Genomic DNA, 11335 nt, shown 5'->3' on the forward strand with positions numbered 1-11335 from the left:
ACCAGCGAAGAAACTAAAGCTCTGAGTAAATGGCCAAGTTAGGACAGAGTCATAACTTGAAACAAGATGTGTGCAAAGAGAATCTAAGTTTTCCTTTGAGAGGGGTCACATTCTGAATGTAATTTCATTCTTGTATGTGCTCATGTATTTGGGCACATGGGTGTTCACACAGGACTTCCTAGTTATGTTTGAACTGCATTGTTTGAGCTGCATTGCCTCACCGCTGTGTCTGATGTAATGTATGTGCCCAATAATTGCATTTGTTGACTAAACATCGCATCTAAAAGTCAACAGCTGCATATAAACATAAGGGCTTAATTAAAAAAGCGAAACAGCCTATAAAAAGAAGACTGAAATGGGAATGGTAGGTTTGACTCCAATTCTACAACTATGTAGCCTTAGGCAAGTGTCTAACTTAGCCTCTTAGGGTCTTTCTGCTTCATGTTCACCTCACCCACCTAACAGAATTATTTAGGACTCTATTCCTTAAGTCAGGTATTGCTGTAAGAATTTCATGTGTTCCCTAACCTCTATGACAGTTCCATAAGATTGGTGTAATTGTTATTCCCATTTACCAATGGGGAAAATAAGGCCTAGAGAAGTTATGTAAAAAAAAAAACAAAAAACACAACGCAGTTGCTCTTAAGTTGATTCTCACTCATGGCAACCTCATGTGTATCAGAGTAGATCTGTGTTCCATGAAGTTTTCAATGGCTGATTTTTTCAGTAGATTGCCAGGCCTTTCTTTTGAAGCTACTGTGGGTAGGCTCGATCGTCAACCTTTTGGTTAGCAGCAGAGCACATTAACCATGTGCACCACCTAGTAACTCCAGAGAAGTTAAGTACCTTGCACAAAGTATCGCGGCTAGCACGTAAAGCTGAAATTCAAACACTCTACTAGCTGATTCCACAGGCTGTGTCCTTAAAAGTCACCCCATGACACAGCTTTGTTGTGAGGATCCAATAAAATAATAAATGGGAAAACCAAAAATAAGATGTTAACAAATGAAATAGTTCTAAGTGCCTGACTAAAAGGTTGTAGGATCAAGCCTACCCAGAGGCACCTCGGAAGAAAGGTTTGGTGATCTACAGCCAAAAAACCAGCTGTCAAAAACCCTGTATAGGACTGCTTACACTGACACACATAGGGTTACCAGGAGTCAGAACTGACTCGATCGCAACTGGTTTTTTGAGTTGTTCTTGGGTTAACTTTAACTAAACCAAACACATGAAGAGATATCCTACCCATCTCCTCCTAACAAAGGCATTAGCTCCACAAACACATGGAGATTTTGTCCCATTTCTTCCTAGTAAGGTAAAGAACACATTACTCGGGACAATCACAAGCCTAATATCAACAATACATTTATACACACACCATAAATTAGACTTCTTAACGAAGGAGTTACCCAAAACTGTGTTCAATAGCAAACTATATAACGTGGTGTATGAAATAGTGCTTCCAATGTGTCACATACCTGATCAAATTTGCATTTCCTGTAACTCACATGTAAATCACATGTCACTTTGCTGTGAAGTGACTTCCTATGTGAGCCCATAGCATATCTGATTATTACTTTAGAGAAATGTATTCCAGAGGTGTCTTGTATTACCTATAGATCAGCAGAAGGCAGCCTTCCCTGCAGTAAGCAGTGGCATGTACCAAGCAATCTTGATATGGTGGCACAAAAAATATCTTCTCTGCAAAAAAAAATTGCACTGCATTTTTCTAAGGCAAATACTCACTCAGCGGAAGACCAAAATTTAACACTCACAGAAACTGTGCCTCTGTGCTCAAAATCAGGAGAGAGTGGAGGAGCTATACAATGTGCCTTGACTCACCAGTGAATTTAAGTATTTCTAATTAAAACCCACCCTCTGCCCTTTCCTTCCTCTTAACTGCAGGAATTCGAGCCTACTTTATCCCCATTGCCCCACTGCTTAATGGTCCCAGAGATTAACAACCTCATTTTTCACCCTACAGATACCATATACGAATGAGTCAGTATTTGCAAAACGTTCAGCCCGCTGCTTGACACACAGCAACCAAAAAAAAAAAAAAAAAAAACCCAAACCCATTGTCCTCCAGTAGATTCTGACTCATAGCGACCCTATAGGACAGAGCAGAACTGCCCCATAGGGTTTTCAAGGAGTGGCTGGTAGATTCGAAGTGCTGACCTTATAGTTAGCTGCCGAACTCTTAACCTTTGTGCCACCAGGGCTCCCAGTTAAGTGCTCAATAAGTATTAGTCCCCCATTTCTTCAGAGTATGTGTAGATACATACATCGTAAGTATCACGCAGAGTTTGCAGTAATGAGCTTTATTATGTCCTCTAGCTTTGCAGAATTTTATGGAGCAAATGATGCTATCATAACCTTTTATATATATGTTAAAAATGTTATTTTCAACATTCCTCCATCACACCCTAAGAATTTTCCTGACAAGCCACTATTGAGTTTTAGCTAAATGTATGATGACCAAAATGTTGATTAGAAAACTAAAAACAGATTGTTTTTCAAATGTATGTACCATTTTATAATGAAAAAACATGCTGTTTAAACATATGTCCAGGATATTTTTTTTAGATAAAAATATACTTATTGACATCTTGAAAACTGCTGACAGAAAATTATTGGACCAAACTGTTATCTTTCTATGATGTTATGAAGATCTACTATCTAAAGCGAAAAATAAAAACAAAATAAAATTAGACTCCTCCTCCTCACAGTCAAGTTGTCACCTCACGCAAAGCATCTTATCGGTTAGACAGCTGAGTGGGAAAATGCTTATTATGATGAGGGCATGAAATGAGGGCTTAGAAATGTCCTCGAGGTAAATCCTTTCCACCAAAGGATTAGTTAATCAGACAAGACATAATCACCTTCTTGGTGTGGACTTGTCGGGTTTTCGTCCTAATTTTATATACCGAGCCAATTCTAATCATTGAATTTCCTCTGCCTTAAAGTGGGGATGAGGAAATTCGGAAGTAGTTGATGACTAATACGATAAAACAGATATTCACTCCAAATATACTAATGCTCTGGTTTTCTCCAGGCAGAGTCATACGGGCAATTTAATCTCTTAAATGAAAATCTCTAGGTAAGGGCCAGACAATAAACTGGGTTACAGGATATAAGCAAAAAAAAAAAAAAAAAAAAAACCCTCTAACCTGCCCAATCTCTTTGCCAGACACAATGGTTCACAATATATTTCCAAGGTTTCAAAAAATACACTTAATTTTGTTATTTTTCCAGTTACTCTTTATGTTTTTTTTTTTTTTTTGCCCGTTTACTAAAGCATCTCATTGGTTTTGCATTCCTTTTATAATAAGCTTATTCTGATTCGTCAAAATAACATAATTCTCTCTTGCTTTTTTCCTAAATTGAAGATAAAAATAACAATAACTAATCCTTTGTTTCTTTTCCTCCCTCCCTTCCTTCCTTCCTTCCTTTTCAATGAAAATTTCAAAAGATAGACAAGCAGAGGGTAATTTAGCAAATTCTCATGCACTCACTGTCTCGATTTTACAAATGCTTACTTTTCATCAGATTGTATTCATCTATTTTTAAGTAGTAAAGCTTTTACAGAGTTGAAGTGCCCTACGTATCCCTTGCAGGCCCACCTCTCTCCCTCTCCCGTCCTCTGATAAAGAACAATTAATCTTTCACATTTTTCTAGAATCTGTTGGAAGTTATCTTGAAATAGGGATTTTTTTTTTTAATTGGTGTTTCTTAATATTTTCTCCTTACCAGATAAATTACTTAGTTTAATTAGTGGCTTTTAACAACAACCATTGGTCAGGGATGATGCATAGAAGCCCCACACTCCTTTAGGAAACTGAAGCTCACAGAAATAATATTAGGGTTTCTCCTGTGAAAATAAAGGTAATCATATCTCATGAATCAGGGTAAAACATTTTCAACCCATACTCTCGAAGAAGGTGTGTGTCTTCAGAATTCTGTGCTTCTCCATTAGCCAATACTGACTCTGTTAGGGATAAAGCTCAGAAACCAGCATTTGTGCTCTTAGTGGGAATGTTTTTGTTGCTATCATAGCTTGCATGCCTCAAGGAGCCTGGACAGGAAACTTATACCTTACATTAAAAAGAGTAACTTTTACTTTAATGCTCCCTTGAGCCTAACCTAAGTAATGCACAAACAAAGGCAGTCAAATAGCATGGCCGTCTGAAAAGAGAAGCTCCTTTCGTTCCAGACAGAAACGTGCTGGCTCCACAAGACAAGGGCACATCCTGACTCCAACATAAGCAGCAAACGAACAAGAGTATACTGACAGATACTAAGAGATATGGGAGGAAAAATGGAAACATGGTGAATAATTCTCTCATTGAAGACTTTATGGTTATGTATAGATTCTTTTTTTTTTTATAGATTCAGAAAACATAAACACATCCGTAATGCCTTCTTACCCCAGTGCTCTTGTCTGATTTTATTTTTCTATTAATAAATAACTCCTTGTCTGGGCTGCTCTCTGGAACGCCTTATTCCTCCAGATCCTTCATAATTAAAATGAATGGATAGGAAACAGTATCCCTTAAATGTTGCCAAGCTTTCAGAATGATTTATTGATGTAGAGTGTGATATGATTAAGAAAAGCTGAGGATTTGAAGCCAGAAATCCTGGATCACAATTCTGGGTCCACCACTAACTGAGGGAATTTGGAGAAATTACAGCCGTTTCTATTCCTTCTTCTACAAACTGGGAATAAAAAGCTGTCTCGTGGGGAAAGAAGTGAAATGTTAAATATCAAGTGGTGCCTGTTATTGTGTTATTTTCCTCAGTGTCTGGCTCTGATATCTATGATCTAATAGGGAATCAATAAACACATGTTGAATTAATGTCACCTGGAGTTTCTTTTTTGTTTGTTTTTCAAAGGTGGATAGAACTGTATCTACTATGTAGCTACAGTTGTTGTGGTGACCCGAGTACAAACTGTATTTTGGAAACCAAATCAGGTTACCTTCTATTTCAATCCTAAAACTCTTAGATATTTTTATCTCGAAGGTATCCTTAGACCAAAGACACAGTCAGATGCCTATGTGAAACTTATCATATAAAAATACACTAAAAATAATAAGATATAAATAATTCTTAAGACTGGTATTTTTAAAAGAGCTTGTATTAAAATTTGCTCAGTTTTGACCATGTGAAGTCTAACTATTTGCTAATTATGAACTATTTACTAATTCCTAATGATTTATTGTAACATTTAAAATAACCAATGCTAACTTGCTAAAATATTTTTTCTTTATTTGAATTTGATTATATCTCAAATAACATACTAGAAAATCATTAGTTATATCAGAGAGAAATTTTTGCTATATAATTTGCATCTACAAAAAGATGTATTGCAATCTTTTGCAATCAAGTTGACATCAGTTCTAGGAATAACTAGCACATATCAAAATCAATGCACTTAAAATTCTTGAAATGGTACATTCATTGCATATGTACATTTCAAATATTGAAATTTTCAAGAACAAAATCTGAGGTTAAATACCATGCAAAAAATGTGGTGGATGACTTTATCTGGTGATGTATTTGATTTTTGATATAATAATTTATTTGTATGACTTAATTTTAACTAAAAATTAATTCTTAAAAGAAGTTAAGTGACTGAAGAGATGGATTCAGTTTATAAAATATTTATAATGTGATGAGTCTGTGAATATAGATCTTGGCAATTATTCTTCTATAAAATAAAATAAGGGTATAATACTGTTAGCTAGATTATTCACTGTTACGGATATAATTTTTGACATTGGCTGGAAAGTTCATAATTACTTATTTAAAAATTTAATAATCTGTAACTAAAATGTAATGTCAAATCATATAATGAAGATTAATTTCACCATTTGGAGTTTACAACTAGTAATTGTAACATCCAGATCCTGGGAAACCTTTAATTCAGGAAAAGACATAAACAAACACTCCCCATGGGGAAGGCAGATATAATTTTATTTGAAATATAACAATTTCTACAGATCTGCTTAAAACTCTAATATACCTCATGATGTAAGAATTAAGTTGTTCTTGTTTTTTTACTTGGAAGACATTGACTAATGTCTAAGAAATCAATCTGAAATTTGCACCTGTAAAAAACCGTGAATTTCTGAATTAATCTTCTTCATTCTTTTTTTTTTTTTTAACCAAAGAACCAGTTCTGTTTATTGTCTTAATCCAAATGAGGAAGAGACAATATGTGAGCCACGTCTACTCTCCATAAGCAAAGCAGGAAAAGAACCCTGCTGAAGTAACAACAGTTGTTTAATCAATTCAATTCATCACGTATTTACTGAGCACCTAGTTTGCCGGGGAATGTTCAAGGTATTATGGGAGTTTTGGAGACAGAAGTTAAGACAAGTATTCAAATACAATACTAATCGGGGTGTGATAAGTGTCACAGAAGAAAAGAAGGCTACAGATCAGTGAAGGCATTCTGAAAAGCCAGCCACAGGAGGTGAAGGATGAGTGGAATTTTGACAGAGGAAGATGGGTGAGGTTATTCTTGGCAGAGTGAGAAATGTTGAGAGAATAGTGAGCAATTCAGCTTGGCTGGAGAGCTTGTAGGGTAGTACACGTAATGGTTAGGGCCAGGAAAACTGGACAGGGCTCAACTGTGGGCGATCCTGAACCGGAAGGGAGATGTTTTTTAAATAAAGAAGTAATTGGATATTGGATCTTTCCTGCTCTGCCAGACTAGTCATCCCCATAGCCATGAGTTACCAGGTTTGATTTCAGATGTAACAATCACTTCTGCCTCTGCCTTTGCCCTCTGGCCAAATTATCTCCTATCCTCAGACTGATGTTTACAAATCATGCTGAAGGCCTCGGGTCTGTAGCTTAAGACATCAATCTTTTCTAAGCACAAATTCTCCTGAGGGTAACAACACCTCCCTCACTTTGCTATTGCTGTGGAACAAATTACAGGAAGTAACAAATGATTGCAAATTTAGTGGCTTAAAACAACACGAATTTATTACCTCGTGGTTCTGGGAATCAAATAAAATGCTTTGTCTTGTTGTTGAGTAGAATCTTTTCAGAGTTCTTGTGGAGCACCTGGAAAAGTGCCACAGGAGGCCTGGATTCTAGTTCAGGTGACGTCAGGCAATAGCAGAAGACTCCAGGCAGGCCACTTCAGGTCTCTGAATCTTCATTTGTAGGATGGGACAATAAACCCAACAGACCTGATGACTTTGCAAAGTTGCTATAAGGATTAAAAAGGTTGCTGTAAGGGTGAAAAGACATAATAGTTGTAGAAATCTACATAATGTGAATGAAAATATTTATATGAAAATATAGGAAGAAATTCTGAGGCAAAGTTTTGATGAGTTACCAGTTGGGCAGAACCCAAGTGATACTTACTGGTGACTTTGTGAGACAGAAGAGTGGCTAATTCTGGCCTCATGTGGTCATGGTGAGTCTCCCAGCTGGGCAGCCTGGATCCACTGCTGCTGCTGTAGCCTCAGCACTGCCTGTCAACTCTCAGAGGCATGTGAAGTTCAAGTGAAGAGGCTCACTTGGAGACTTCAAAATTTAACTTATATGTCCATGGCTAAGTCTCCCAGCTCTCTCTTTTGCAGGAGATGCTCTTGTAGAAAAATTTTTAAAAGGTTAAAATAAAAATTTCTTCATTTTTTTTTTTACAATTTCATACATATATCCATACATATATATATATATAAATTGCCATTTTAACCATTTTAAGTGTTCAATTCAGTGACATTAATTACATCCATCATGTTGTATAACCATCGGTACTAAAAGGTTTTTATCACCCCAAACAGAAACTCAGCACTCCTTAAGTAATAACTCCCAACTTCCCCTTCCCCCTAGTAACCACGAATAAACTTCGTCTCTATGCATTTGCTTCTTCTAGATATTTCAAAGGAGTCTATCATGGATTGAATTATGTCCCCCAGAAGTGTGTGTATCAACTTGGTGAGGTCATGATTCCCAGTATTGTATGGTTGTCCTCCATTTTGTGACTGTAATTTTATGTTGAGAGGATTAGGGTGGGATTGTAACACCACCCTTACTCAGGTCACATTCCTGATCCAAGGTAAAGGGAGTTTCCCTGGGGTGTGGCCTCCTCCACCTTTTACCTCTCAAGAGATAAAAGGAAAGGGAAGCAAGCAGAGAGTTGGGGACCTCGTACCACCAAGAAAGCAGCACCAGGAGCAGAGTGCATCCTTTGGACATGGGGTCCCTGCACCTGAGAAGGTCCTCGACAGGGGAAGATTGAGGACAAAGACCTTCCTCCAGAACCGACAGAGAGAGAAAGCCTTTCCCAGGAGCCTACACCCTGAATTTGGACTTATAACCAGTTGACTGTGAGAAAATAAATTTCTGTTTGTTACAGCCATCCACTCGCGGTATCTCTGTTATAGCAGCACTAGAGGACTGAGACAGAGTCCCTGTGTGGTGCAGATGGTTAATGGACTTAGCTGTTAACTGAAAGATTGGAGGTTTGAGCCTGCCCAGAAGCACCTAGAAAGAAAGGCCAGATGATCTACCTGTACTTCTGAAAAATCAGCCATTGAAAACCCCATGGAGCACAGTTCTACTCTGACACTTACGGGGTTGCAATAAGTAGGCACGGTATTTGCCTGTTGTGTCTGACTTATCTCAAAGTTTGTTTTCAAAGGTCACGCATGCTGTAACATGTACCAGAATTTCATTTCTTTTCGTGGCTGAATAACATTCCATTGTAAGTATATACCACATTTTGTTTAAGCTTTTGTCTGTTGATGGACCTGTGGATTGTTTCCACCTTTTGGCTATTGGGAATAGTGCTGCAGTGAACACTGGTATACAACTATCTGTTTGAGTCCCTGCTTTTAAGTCGTTTGAGTATATACCAAGGAGTAGATTTGCTGGATCAAATGGTAATTCTATGTTTATTTATTTATTTATTTTTGTGGTACATTCTTTTTTTTAATTTTTATTGTGCTTTAAGTGAAAGTTTACAAATCAAGTCAGTCTCTCATACAAAAATTTATATACACCTTACTATATACTCCTGGAAACCCTGGTGCAGTAGGGGTTAAATGCTATGGCCACTAACCAAAAGGTCAGCAGTTTGAATCCGTCGGGTGCTCCTTGGAAACTCTATGGGGCAGTTCTACTCTGTCCTATAGGGTCACTATGAGTTGGAATCAAATTGATGGCAGTGGGTTTTTTTATATGCTCCTAATTGCTCTCCCCCTAATGAGACAGCCCGCTCCTTGCCTCCACTCTCTCTTTTTATGTCCATTCCACCAGCTTCTAAACTCCTTTGCCCTCTCATCTCCCGTCTAGATAGGAGACGAAAACATAGTTTCAAGTGGCTACTTAATCCAAGAAGACATTCTTCACCAGCATCTTTTTCTATCCCATTGTCCAGTTCAATCCCTGTCCGAAGAGTTGGCTTTGGGAATGGTTCCTGTCCTGGGCTAACAGAAGGTCTGGGGGCCATGACCACCGGCGTCCTTCTAGTCTCAGTCAGACCATTAAGTCTGGTCTTTTTAAGAGAATTTGTAGTCTGCATGCCACTGCTCTCCTGTACCCTCAGGGGTTATCTGTTGTGTTGCCTGTCAGGGCTGTCATTGGTTGTAGCTGGGAACCATCTGGTTCTTCTGGTCTCACGATGATGTAGCCTCTGGTTTATGTCCCCCTTTCTGTCTCTTGGGCTTGTAATTACCTTGTGTCCTTGATGTTCTTCATTTGCCTTTGCTCCAGGTGGGTTGAGACCAACTGATGCATCTTAGATGGCAGCTTGCTAGCATTTAAGACCCCAGATGCTGCTCTTCAAAGTCAGATGCAGGATGTTTTCTTGACAGATTTTATTATGGCAATTGACTTAGATGCCCCCTGAAACCATGGTTCCCAAACCCCTGCCCCTGCTATACTGGCCTTCGAAGAATTCAGTTTGTTTAAGAAACTTCCTTGCTTTTGGTTTAGTCCAGTTGTGCTGACCTCTCCTGTATTGTGTGTTGTCTTTCCCATCACCTAAAGTAGTTCTTCTCTACTACCTAATTAGTGAAAATCCCCTCCCTCTCTCATAACCATCAAAAAATATTCTCTTCTCTGTTTAAATTATTTCTTGAGTTCTTATAATAGTGGTCTTATACAATATTTGTTCTTTTACAACTGACTAGTTTCACTCAGCATAATGCCTTCCAGATTCCTCCATGTTATGAAATGTTTCACAGATTCATCATTGTTCTTTATCTATGTGTAGTATTCCATTGTGTGAATATACCATAAGCTCTTTATCCATTCATCCATTGATGGGCACCTTGGTTGCTTTCATCTTTTGCTATTGTAAACAGTCCTGCATTGAACATGGGTGTGCATATATCTGTTCATGTAAAGGCTCTTATTTCTCTAGGATATATTCCAAGGAGTGGGTTTGTTGGAGAGTATGGCAGTTCTATTTCTAGCTTTTTAAGGAAGCATCAAATCGATTTCCAAAGTGGTTGTACCATTTTACATTCCCCACAGCAGTGTATAAGTGTTCCAGTCTCTGCACAACCTCTCCAACATTTATTATTTTGTGTTTCTTAGATTAATGCCAGACTTGTTGGAGTGAGAAGGAATCTCATTGTAGTTTTGATTTGCATTTCTCTAATGGCTAATGATCATGAGCATTTCCTCATGTATCCATTAGCTACCTGAATGTCTTCTTTAGGGAAGTGTCTGTTCATATCTTTTGCCCATTTTTTAATTGGGTTATTTGCTTTTTGTAGTTGAGTTTTTGCAGCATCATGTAGATTTTAGAAGTCAGGGACTGATCGGAAATATCATAGCTAAAAACTTTTGCCCAATCTATAGGTAATCATTTTACTCTGTTGGTGAAGTCTTTGGATGAGCATAGGTGTCTGATTTTTAGAAGCTCCCAGTTATCTAGTTTTTCTTCTGCATTCTTAATAATGCTTTGTATACTGTTTATGCCATGTATTAGGGCTCCTAATGTTGTCCCTATTTTTTCTTCCATGATCTTTACTGTTTTACATTTTGTATTCAGGGCTTTGATCAACTTTGAGCATGGTGTGAGGTATGGGTCTTGTTTCATTATTTTGCAGATGGATTTATCCGGTTATGCTAGCATCATTTGTTAAAAAGACTGTCTTTTCCCCCATTTAGCTGCTTTGGGGCCTTTGTCAAATATCAACTGCTCACCTGTGGACGGATTTATGTCTGGATTCTCAATTTTGTCCCATTGGCCTATGTATCTGTTATTGTACCAGTATCAGGCTGTTTTGACTACTGTGTCAGTATAATAGGTTCTAAAATCAGGTACGGTGAGGCCTCTCACTTTGTTCTTTTTCAGTAA

This window comes from Elephas maximus, chromosome 2 (genome assembly GCF_024166365.1).
Source record: "Elephas maximus indicus isolate mEleMax1 chromosome 2, mEleMax1 primary haplotype, whole genome shotgun sequence".
In the NCBI taxonomy this organism is placed as follows: Eukaryota; Metazoa; Chordata; class Mammalia; order Proboscidea; family Elephantidae; genus Elephas; species Elephas maximus.